The 12893-nt window shown below is 43.0% G+C and overlaps 1 long non-coding RNA gene across 1 annotated transcript; it reads left to right on the plus strand.

The window, feature by feature from the left end:
- Positions 1–122: 122 nt before the first annotated feature.
- LOC308472708 lies at positions 123–10163 on the plus strand. Its single transcript, XR_013983652.1, has 3 exons — positions 123–789; positions 3658–5049; positions 7684–10163. It is a non-coding gene; the product is annotated as an uncharacterized lncRNA (long non-coding RNA).
- Positions 10164–12893: the final 2730 nt, after the last annotated feature.

The raw sequence follows: 12893 nt of genomic DNA on the forward strand, positions 1-12893 counted from the left end.
TCGCCTGATTGAAAAAAATGCTCCGCTCTACACCTTGACAACCCTCCTGTTCCCTCACACTCTGCCTCTAACGGTTCATATTGGTCTACGAAAGCCTCTCTTTTTATCCCTTAACTCAGGAAGTTATATTTCAGAGCGTCAATAAATATTTTCTTCAGGCACAACTGTTGGACAGCCCTAAGAGGACTTTCTCGCTTTCTCTTTCCTAGCTCTATATAAAGGAACCACGTTGGGGGGAAAAAACCCTGGGCCTGAAAGGAGGAGGAGTGGACGTTGTGGGAGAAGGGACAAACTACTTCAAGAGACGGGCGTTTCCGCTTTGTGAAACTACACGAACCAGCATGCAATGGTTCACCTTTCGCTACTCTCCTAGCCGTTCAGCTTTTATGGAAGCTGCGCTGAAGGAGCAAATATCGGCGTCCTCGTGAGAAATGGAATCTCTTCTAGTTATTGAGGATTGCTGAAGCATGATGAAAATAGTATAGCGTGGCGGCCAACAATAGCTATTGCAAATTACCACTTTCAGCCCCGAAAAGTGGTAATTTTGCAGTAGCTATTACCACTTTTGCAAACTAAGGAATAAAAGTATGACGCAGGGTCTTCTCAGGAGCACAAAAAGTAGATGAGCAGGTAAAACTGTTCCAGGACTGTACCACTTCAGATTGCAGGTGTGATAATCAGGAAAGAGAGAAAGACCTTCCCACTGACCCCCCTAGCGCAGTGCTGCTGACATTGCAATGTGTCCACTCAGAAATAAGCCACGCTGCCTTCTAGCAGTCTTATTCCCAGGTAAGCAAGCATAGGATTCCAGCCTGCCTAAGCCTTCCATTTGTAGCCAGCCAGGCTGTAGGATGGTGAAAGAAGAGACGGCAAGGCCCATTTCCATCAGCTGTATTTTATTCTTATTTTGCTAGTCACACATCTTATGAAAACAGGATTGTAATAGAGATTAAGGAGAACAGATAGCCATTTCTTTAACATGCAAAGAAGGAACCTGTGGCTTTTCAGATGTTGGACTCCCATCAGCCCCAGCCAGCTAAGGCAAAGGTCAGGGATGATGGGAGTCCAAAAACCAGTCTTTGCTCCATGTTAGATTCTATGTGTGAATCCCACCCCCAAAGTAATTCAACCTACCTCAAGGGTTGTTGTGAGGATAGGTGAAGAACCATGTACACCACCATGAACTCCTTGGAGCAAAGTCAGGCTATAACTGTAAAATATATCTGCCTTTCATAGTCCAGTAGCAATTTTAGTGCTTTATTTCTTAGCACTATTACTCCCTGCCCCCACCATTGATGACCACTTTCTCTCATTCTACCAGCTTCGCCCATCTTCCTCCTGTCATGGTTTATAAAGTGAGAACTGTCAAATGATAATTGTTTTATGTGAGTTTTTCTAAATAACATAGACAGAGGTGTATGAATACTTCATTTTGTTTATGGCAAGAAAACTGTCTCTGCAAGGAAAGATGGGGTTTGCCCAGCAGTGCTTCTTAGTGGATCAAAGGGTTGATCCCAGGTAAGAAAGCAGCTACAGCAGAAACGAGGCAACTCAAAGCTCTCAATGCTACTGTCAAGGATGTTCTTTAGGAAAGGGCAAATCCTATCTAGTTGGGCCCTGAGAGACTAGCTGAAAAGGTGCTTCACGGTTTATGTTTGAAAAGGAACCAGTAAGTTCACAAATGTTCTAAGATAAACTGTAAAATGCCACTTTGAACTCAAGCAAAATGTGCTACAAATAATTTACATGCTTGAGACACATCTTGGGCGAAAAGATATAGTGGGCAAAGAATAATTTATAGCCCTGAAGAACTGGCCTGCTCCAAAGACTTTATGAAAAATACAAATCATTGGGGTGGCAGTGCAGCAAATTTTCTGGACAATACAGTAAATCTACCACATGGGTAGTATGAGGCTGGACTCACACCAGAGAGACTTAACCAAGTGATCTAGATATAATTTGGCATTGAACCAGAGGACCTCAGGTTTATATGGCTGCAGGTGGCCATCCCAAAATACAGAATTATGCAACTTGCAGAGGTACTGCCTTGTCATATTTTCAGATTTAGATTGTAGAAGATAACTTTATCCAAGATCTGTTAAATCGGCTAGCAAAATCAGAACCTATTCTTTGGCATGTCATTCTGGAGCAAAGAAAGTGCTGGTGAGAGGCTGTTGGAAGGTGACTTTTCCAGCTCTCCAAGAAGCCTCTCGAGTGACCCTCCTGAATAGGAAAAAGAATCACAAAAAAATAGACATCCTGCTCACAGGAGGTGCTTCTGTCTGCTTTTTAGACATCCACAACTTTCCACGAACCATTCTTCACCCATTCAGGAGCATTTCCCAACCCTCAGAATGTTTTTTGAGGAACTTGGAAAACTGCTGGGAGCAAGAGAGGTTGGGGAAGTCATAACCTAAGAAAAAAGCCCTGCTGGCTCAGACCAAAGGCCCATGTAATCTAGCATTTTGTGGGCAAGCTTATACGTGCATGAATATCCCACTTTTAGCTGCATTCATTTCCTGAAACATAATTGTGTTGTAGGAGATTCATGAGATATACTGCCCCCCTACCCTGGCTGGATCACACCAAAGGCAAGGCCTATCCAGCATTCTGTTTAGTAGCCAGCCTATATGAGAAGCCCACAATCAAGGAATGAGCACAACAGCATGCACCCTTCTCTCCTACTCATGCTTCCCGGCGATTCATTTTCAGAAGCATCAGACTAGATACAGTGGCAAGTCAATTCCATTGTTAAACTGAATGCTGTTTGAAGTACAGTGGTACCTCAGGTTAAGTATTTAATTCGTTCTGGAGGTCCATTCTTAACCTGAAACTGTTCTTAACCTGAAGTGCCACTTTAGCTAATGGGGCCTCCCGCTGCTGCCACGCCACCGGAGCACGATTTCTGTTCTCATCCTGAAGCAAAGTTCTTAACCCGAGGTACTATTTCTGGGTTAGCGGAGTCTCTGTAACCTGAAGCTTATGTAACCCGAGGTACCACTGTACATTTTGTCCTGAATCTCTCACCATTCAACTTTAATGGTTGATCCCAGAGTCTAGTATTATGGGAGACCTATCCACCTTTTCTACAGCACCATGCATGGCATGCTTTGGCAGCCCCATGCTTCCCTGGATCCAAGCATCATTTTTAAAACAACTGCTAGACAGGCTTCATGAAATAGTGACTGGAAGCACTGTATCAATCAGGTCCTGGTTTAACATTTGAATTTTTAATCAGTTTTCACATTGAGATAAGGAATAAGACACTTGCTGCTCTGCACTGAAATAAAGTTAATTATGTAGTTCAGGGCTGGGGGAAAATTGCTTTCCAGAAGTTGCTGAACCACCACTCCCATAATCTCTTACAAACATTGGCCATGTTGGCCAGGACTGATGTAAGTTGGAGTCCAACATTTGGGGCTGCAGATACCCCACACTGATGTAGTTACTAAAAAAAGTTGTTGAAATAATGTCATGGTGCAAAAAGAAAACCCAGACACCAGAGTAATTTTACAATAAGCATTTTAATGTATTTGTTTAAAATACAGTGATTTGACACATTTCAGTGATGATACCAGAAATTTTATAGTAACAGGTAACTATGGATAATTAACTTTCATTTTTGTTATCTACCTCTTTTTCTTTTACATTATGAAGCTCACCTGAAATATTCCACTCCAGTATACCTTCAGGACAGGAAGAACTGGGCAAGAAAACTCCCCCCAGAAAAAAAGGGGGGACACAGTTCATGCAAATAAATACCAACCTTGTTATTGTTAGATCTGTTCAAATATTCTCAGGAAATATCAGAATTGCTCAAATAAACTAGAAATAAAGGGTGGTCATCAAGAGTGAACACTGCATATTTATCAAACCATTGCTTTTTGCCCTGTCATTACCATTGTTTTATTTTGTCTATGCTAGAGGCTTCTGTTGTGCAACCCTCCCCAAGGCTTCTCTAGAATGGAATGCCAAGGTCTCTTGCAAAAGTACTGGCTGGTCACAACATAAAAATTACTCTGCTCCCGAGGCCTGAAATGCATACAGGATTGCCCTGTTGCCATACTTTTAAAAACAGCAACTTGGAAGTTACTTAAAATACTTTCCCCCCACCCCCCCATTCTAATATTGCCAGGTATTTTGGCAACCAGTCTTATTTCTGTTCCACTAACCTATGTTCAGCTGCTGACTTTTCAACTAAATGTTAAAAAAGATTCAGAGGACTTTCTCCCAGTGTTAAAGCTAAAAAGCTAGAATTAGCATTGTGCTTTGCTCGTTCCGATGGTGTTGGATTTTTTTGTGTGCTGGAGTGGAGGAAAAAGATAACTTTAATGCATGGAAGCTGCCAGTAGCTTCTCCAGGTATATTATTTTTTAAAAGTTGGAGTGAGGGTGGAGATGCAAAATCCCTATCCATAGAAGAATGCAAGCCCCGCCCCTAACTTTTAAAAATTGTAAATGTCAGACACCAGCAGGAGGAAGAATGTGTTGTTCTTTAAGTGCTCTCAAGAGACACTAATCAGGGGGTAGTCAATGCAGTGCCCTCCAAATGTTGTTTACAGCTATCATCACTCCTAAGTACAGGCCATGCTGGCTGAGAGCTACAGTTCAAAACACCTGGAAAGCACTACATTGGACCTCCTCCATGCAGTAACCAACAGGCTCCCCTGCAATTAGGGCAGTGAGGGAGGGGAAGGCACACTAATTCAGCAGCTAACGGGCAAGATCCCAGGAACGATTCAACAAGTTGCGAAACATCATCAGGATCTGACGCAAATCACTATGACTGCATATGCACCATACATTTAAAGCACACACCTGAAGAATCGTAAGAACAGTAGTTTGATAAGAGTGCTGGGAATTGTAGCTCCATGAGGTGCAAACCACAGTTCCCAGGAAGCATGGGTGGGTGGGTGTGCTCGAAATAGTTTGTGCACACCACTAAATCACTCTAATCTGATAAACAACCCCTTGTCTAGGAAGACTTAGAGTGATATCCAACGTCAGTCATACTCAAGACTCACTGGAAAAAATGATTTATTGGTTTGGCGTGACCCCCGCTAATTGATTTACGATCCACAATTAGCTCTTTATGCCCGGCGCGCTTCCTCCGAGCTGCGCCACTCAGCTCCGTCTCCAGTAGCTCTCCAGTCACGCCTCAGCAGAGTTAAACACAGCGGTGAAACTGTCACGTAGCTTCCACTTAGCTTCCGACAAACACACAGAGAGACCAGGTTTGTCTAATATCAGTTCTTTATTCCGACTTTCCCCAGGAAATCTCCTGGGCTCACAGCAGCCATGACAAACTGCCACCTTCTCTCTCAGAGAACCAGAGAGGAACAGAGCAAACGAAACTCCTCCCAGACTCCTCCCAGCTTCTAAAGCTGACGTCAGAATGTTGAGGCATCATGGGAACAACTTAACCTGTTAAGTTCCAAACCCAACACCCCCTCTTGCCGAACCATTCTGACAAGACCTTTTTGAGTTCAACACCTTCCCCTTTGCCTTGTGCCCCTTCCCGGCATCTTTCCCAGGCACCTGTTGAACCCCTTCAACACTCCCAGAATCACACTGTGCGACACTTTTCCACGCACTTGTGACCTGATACCCTACTGACCCATTTTGGGCCAGCAGTTGTGTCTTCTCCGTCAGACTCTTCCCCCTCTGACTTGACACCCTGTTTGTGAGCTTTCTCCATTACGCTAACCGGAGATGAAGCCTCACACCTGGACACTCCTTTCACAACCTTTGGAGATGCCCAGACCTGCCCTGAACCCTGATCTTGGACCTGGTCCCCATCACCGGGTTCTGAACCCTGATCCTGGACCTGGTCCCTATCACCGGGATCAGCCTCTGCCTCCCTTTCCTCCTCAGAATCAGACAGACATTCTGAGAGAAAAACAGAACCATCCCTGAGTCTTGAACACCCATCCTGTTCACAGAACTCAGCCTGCTTACTGACCAGCAGCTTGGTTTGATCACCCTCTGGGTATGCAAACTTCCACCCATTGGTTGCAGGATCATATCCACAGAAGATCATGTCCTGAACCTTTGGACCACCTGCCTCAAAGAGCTCAAAGGGCTCTTTGGCTACCCTCCCAAACCCGGGAAAACCATGTACCTGTGCACCCTTGCATGCCCTGCACCCTAGGGACCTCCCACATTTCCGGAGTTTGTACCCTTTTGTGCACCTGTGCAGCTTTTGCACATGACTGGGAACCTTAGCACACTGCGCCTGTGCTTTTCCAGCATTCCCACCACCCTCCAGAGGTGACTCCAGAACAAAGAGATTGTTCTGCCCCCTTTTCACGTTGGCCAATTGTTTCCCCCCTCTGAAAATGGAACAGCAAATTTTGTATCCCTGCTTCATTAGAGCTGATACAGATAACAAACAACAATTCAGTCCCGGCACAACGTAGACCTCTTGCTCCTCCTGTAAAGGAGAAAAAAGACATGTTAGCCACAGCAGAAACCGACTTTCTCATTCCGTCTGCTAACATCACAGTTGTTCCTGTTGAAAACAGCCCTGCAGTTCCGCATTTCGCCAGCAGGCTCGCTTAGCAGGTGCTGACCAACAGCAGTATTCAAAACCCAGTGTGTCACCGTGTCCTGGCTGGAGTTGTTCTTCACAGTTGCCATAGAAGCAGTGATAAGAAAACAACCCTCCCCAGCGTCTGAACCACGTCTTTCCCTTGCGTTCCCACGCTGGCCTCCTCTCCGAGACTGGTTCCCATGGGAACTCAGCTGGTTGACCTTGGGACCTTCCTGCCCAGCTGTCTCCGCTCTCCATGGGCAGCAACGACGAACTCCAGTGGAAAAACACTGCCCGGGGCTCCTCCCAGCTGGCTTGGCCCTCCTTCTCCGGAAAAGCACTCCTTGCCAGCTCCGCCCCCTCTGGCCTGGCACCCACTGCGGCTTTCTGGGAACCTGCTTTGTTGACATTCCACTCCAGCACGCACAGTGGAAAACTTTTACACTTGCCTTTGGAATCCTTCGCCCCCCCGATCTGCTCACTAGCACTCCTTGAGGCTAAAACATCAGGAACAGGGGCACCAGCCATCTCCAGGCTTTTCTCAATACTTCTCCGGGGCTCTGGCCTCCTGCTGAAGCTTCACAGCACATCCCAGGCAGCCCTTGCTGACTTTATGCCCTTGCCCAACGTCTTAGAGTGAGCTGTTCAATCGGAACGTCCTCCAAGACCTGGCCGCCTGCCATAGTCTTCCGTTCTCCCAAGGGGCCCCAAGCTGTACTCACAGATTACAAGCTCCTCCGGCACCCATCCGTGGGGAAACGATTTTCCAGCTGCTCTCAGCTCCCAGCACTCAGCTCTCAGCACAGGCAAACCTCTGTGTCTTTCAGCCAGCTGCTCTCAGCTCCGCAGCTCTCCTTTGCCTCTTAACACCAGGCAAAAATCTCCGCTGCGTCCTGCCGGCTTTCTCTGCCTTAGACCGCAGACTTCAAACGCATTCCGGCACTTCAAAGCGTTCCTGTGACAGTTTTTACGATCGGTGATTAAGCACCCATAACCTGTTGAATTGATTTATTGCTGAGGCGTGACTGGAGAGCTACTGGAGACGGAGCTGAGTGGCGCAGCTCGGAGGAAGCGCGCCGGGCATAAAGAGCTAATTGTGGATCGTAAATCAATTAGCGGGGGTCACGCCAAACCAATAAATCAATTCAACAGTTTGCACTTTAACTACCTGTAGTTTTTAATCTAAGGACTCAGCTATACAGCTGCAAATAAAACAGTGTTTTAAGTGCAATATACAATGTTACACTAGATAGCGATAGTGAGCCTTATGCTAAGTTCAATGTATTTTTAAAAATGTTTTCTTTTTTTAAAAAAAAAAGCATTTTCAGAACGATTTTTATATTTGTGTAGATTCCACCTAAGTGCCCTGAAATGTATCCATACCAATATTTATTTGCCCCCAAGTATTTAAAATTTAATTCTCAAATCTGAGCAAATGCTTGGTGTTAGTAAAGTGGCCGATGACCACTTAAATCAAATGTAGCAACACACTAAAGCACATGTATTATGCAATCACATTCTATGAGAATCCTCTTATTCAGATTAGAATAAGAAATGTGCCAGAGAACAATACCCACAATATTCAAGAGGCTACTTATATCCCTCAATGCAACTATGCCATTGTCTCCCCAACTAACAGGAAGAATCCCAGATCCGTAACAAAAAAGACAACACTGTAGATGCATGCATATGTTAATAACCTGAAACAATTCATTCTGAAAACCTAGAACTTAATTCAGCTTGCATAAACTTTAAACATTAACCTTCACTGAAGTTGCAGAAAACCACCTCAATGATCTTTGTTTACTAAGGTAGCTGGTGACCACAGATATATTTTCTAGTGCTTACAAGAAAATTGAAATTGTATTTGACAAGAGAAGTCAACGTGTCACACCTGTACACAACCAGCTGTCCTGTATACTACACCATTTCTACCCCTATTTCTAGGACCAGAAAAAAGTTTTTCCTTAAACTTCCAGCATTTGGCTTCATTGGATGGTCAAAATTATAGAATTAGAGTTATTCTTCCTACCATACATGATTTTCTACATCCTTATCATCACTTCTTGGCTTTTTGGGTAAGATCAAGTGTACTCACCTCTTTTCTAAAATAAAGAGCCTGAATGTTGTTAAGCTTTCCTTATGCACTTGTTGTTCCAGTCCCATGATCCAATTTGGTTGCCTTTTTCTGAACCTTTTCCAACTTGAGGTGACCAAAACTGCACACAGTATTTCAAGTGTGGTCTCACCAGATATGTATAACATTATATTGACAGTTTTAAAGATCCCGAACGTGGACATCACTTTTGCCATTTGGTTCACGCTTATCCTCTATGTGTCTCATTTCTGGCCAGTCACTGAAAATTCAGGTCCCATTAGCATATACTTTGAATTGTATTTGCCATCTTACTGCCCATTCACCCAGTTTGGAGATCCTTTTGGAACTGCCTGCAATTCTTTTTAGCCACATTGAACAATTTGCTATCAGCAGCAAACTTGGCTACCTCCCTGATCAACCCAAACGCTAGATCATTAATGAATACATTAAGAAGTACAGGTCCCATATTGATCCTTTGGAGTCCCCCACTGGGAGAACTGTCCATTTATTCTTACTCTGTGCTTCTTGCTACTTAACCAATTCCTGATCCATAAGAGGACCTCTCATTTCATGTCTGTTACGCTTACTCAGGAGTCTTTGGTGAGTTACTTTATCAAAAGCTTTTTAGAAGTTTTAAGTACACAGTATCAACCGGGTCACCTCAACCGATATGCTTGTTGACACTCTCAGAGAACTCTAGAATGTTGAGACAGGACTTACCCTTGCAGAAGTCATGCTGGTTTTGTTTCAACAACTCTTGTACTTTTATATACCTCACAATTCTATCTTTAATAATGCTTTCCACCAATTTTCCTAGAACAGATGTTAAGCTAACTGGCCTGTTATTTCCCACATCCCTCCCACCGCCAAAAAAAAAAAGTTGGCTACTTTATAATCCTCAGAGTGTGTCTGATCTTATTTTTGTTAAAAGACCAGCAATTTAACATTTGAAATCTTTTAAGAAATGCCAGGTAGATGCCACCCAGACACTGTGATTAGTTAATTTTTGTTAATAAGGGCAATCCCTTGTCATCACAATTTGTTTCCGTTTTACCACATTGTCAATTCATGTGCATAGGCAAACTCTTACCATCTTGCTATTCAGTATCGTTTTCTACTGTAATGCAATTTTCACATTGAACTGTCTGAACTAAAAGAACTTCTCTCAACATGAACTAACATCAATTAAGTTACCCGTTACATTTTTAAACTATAATTCTATCAGTAAAATGAAGGCATTTAGAATTAAAAAAAAAAGGTTTTTCCCCTTTCCTTTTGGAGCATTCTTATACATGAAGTAGGAGTTTCAATCCAAGTTTGTGAGGGGAAAAGCATAGTCATGGTAGGTAATATGGATAAGAAAATAACAAGAGATTGTGGTGTAATGCAGGGATGGCCAATGTAGTACACCTTCCAGATACTGTTGGACTAAAACTCCCATCAGCCCCAGAAAGCATGGCTTTTGGCCAGGGATTATGGGAACTGTAACCCAACATCTGGAAGACATTGGATAACACCAGTGTGGAAGAGATACCTCCTCAGCTCTGGGACTTCCGGGTTGGCGCCATCGCCGAATGGCGGACTCCCTCCGAGCTCCGGAGGGAGCCTGCTCGGCAGGGGCTGGGTCCTACCGCACCGGCGATGCGGGGACCCTTAAAAACCACGGCCACGAGGGCCGTGGACATGGAGACTCGGCTGGCACCGTCAGCGCCCTCCCGACTCGTGAAGGAGCCTTTTTAAAGGCTACGGATCGGGTGCCGGGGAGAAGCGTGGTGCTTTGAGTCCTCTGCTATCCCTGCCGAGCGCAGCCGCATGCCATCCGGCGGAGAGCGCTGACTTCTTCCATTGAAAATTCGGACTTTTTAACAACAACCCGTGAGTAATTTGGAAACTGGGTTTAAAAGGAGGGAAAAAAAAGAATTTCCTTTCGATTTGGACACGAGCGGGGGGGGATCCAAAAAGGAAGTCAGTCCCCCCCCCTATTGTAAACCTTCTAAGACAAGGACGGGGAAACCAAGGTCCAAAAAGATTTGTATTGCTGATAAAACCTAAGAATTCCACGATGGGAAATTATAAGAACTGTGCTGGAGGACGAATTGAGGGAGAAGAAACGTAACCCCCCCCCTGGGAACCGGGGTGATTGAAGAGAGAGCCTGGTGAAAAGAGTCGGAGATTTTGACAGCTGTCAAAGTAGCTGTCAAAGTCGGAAAGCAGAGAGGATTTTATTATGAGAACTTTGCTGGCTAAATTTGTTACAATTTGCTACAACTTTTTAAAACTTGGATACAAAATGGCGAAAACATGGATAACAATCGGACTTTTGGACTAGAGAAAACAAAGTTACAATAATCCCCCTAGAGGAGTTTCGGGACATTACAAAGATGGTTGTAAGTGGAAAAATACCATTGGAATTTTATAGAACTGGTTATCTTCTGGGAAAGCTGCAAAACGGAAATAATATTTTGTCTACAGGGTGTACAGCTAAAGGAGACAATAGAATTTTCTATTGAAGAAAGGAAGGGACTGAACGCAAGTTTTTGTTCCTGAATAACAATAATCCCTGCAGACTTACTAAGCTTCTGAATTAGAACGTTTCAGCAGCGGAACAAGAGGAAACTGGACTACAATTTGGAAAGAACAATGGGGGGAGCTTTATTAAAGATCTGAAGCTAAGTGCTTTAAAAAATAAATTATGTAAGGGAAAAAACAAAAAACAAACAAAAAAAAAAAAACCAGCAAGGAGTTGGGGGAAAATAGGTGATTTATGGATTGTAAGAATTCCAGGCGGATAACATGGTTTGGTGGTCAGGGGGAAATTAAACCGGGGACAGAGGGGGAGAACTAAAATCCAAAGGCTTGTCAATTTCTTTCTTTGAACTGGTTTTGTTTCATCTATTCTATCTTTTATTTCTTATTTCTGATATTTTTATTATGTGGGGAGTCTTTATTATTAAAAAAAAAAGGGAAATTGTGGAATAAAAATGGGGTGGGCCCTGGGAAAGAAACTTTTGGCTTTTTATTAAGGGTATTGATGAGGAGTGTAGAAATTTTAAATTCGAACAATGGTCTAAACAAATTAAGTTTTTAATCAGAATTGAGAGCTTGTGGAGCCAACAATATGAAACAGGAATATGATAGGGGTGGGGGAAGGGGGGAGTCCCAGAAAGTGGATATATGAAAATAAGGTTCTGAATGTATTTTAACTTTTTACTTTCTGTATTTTTGAAAATTTTAATAAACATTATTTTAAAAAAAAAAGAGATACCTCCTCAGCTCTGAAGCTCATTGGGTAGCCTTAATCTAGTCACCATTTCTTAGCTCAATATACCTCATAGAACTGTTGATTATTATAAAATGGACAGAAGAGAGAGCCTGTAACTCCTTGAAGGAAGGATAAAATTGGAAGAAATATCAGATGAAACCAGTGTTTATTGGATTTCACTGGAATAAGTTATGAGAGGCAGAAAATGTTTACTAAACTTACTTCTTTGATCAAAACCACGAATCCACAGATGTGTGCAGCTGCAACAGCAGTGTGACCTCTACTGCACCTGTTGATATTCCAAGCAAAGAAAGAAGCATGTCTTTGCTGCCCCACCACCTGAAATCCTGTTCATATATACTATCATGCAGAGTACAGAACTGTAGCAGCAGAGTTGGCTTCCGAGTTGTCAGTAACCTATGGATACAGACAAGCAAAGCAACCACAATCCCACCTCTTCCTTTATGCTATCTTGCTTCTGATATTGGTAATGGTGGTTTCTAGCAGCAATTCCTACTTTTGTACCTGTGTAATGTTCTGGGTCAGTACAGAAGTGCTACTGCAACAGTGCAGGCTGAACAACTGATAGCACAAGTTAATTGTATTTCCACCATAAATACTTATTTACTTAATTCAACTGCATTTTAAATTAGCATAAACCCTTTTTCTGTTTTTTAACAGTTCATTCATATCCCACTTTACAAACACTAACTTTATTTGTGGACATCTTTTAAAACATAATGGGGGGAAAACCAGAAGTTTTCAAAGCATTTTTACCATACTGTTTTCTTTTAAAATTGAAAGAATGTAATTTACACACCGTGTTTAACCTGCTGAATATTTAAGCAAAGTTTTCTCATAATGCTGCATAATTCATGGCTTGATTTAATTTCCAGTGTGGTGAAAATGGGAAATTAACTGAAGAACCAGTTGTCTGAATGTTCACAAAAAACAACTTGTAGAACCACTTATTTAAAGAACAAAGGGGAAAATGGCAATATA

This window comes from Podarcis pityusensis (assembly GCF_964106645.2).
Source record: "Podarcis pityusensis genome assembly, chromosome: 3".
NCBI lineage: Eukaryota > Metazoa > Chordata > Lepidosauria > Squamata > Lacertidae > Podarcis > Podarcis pityusensis.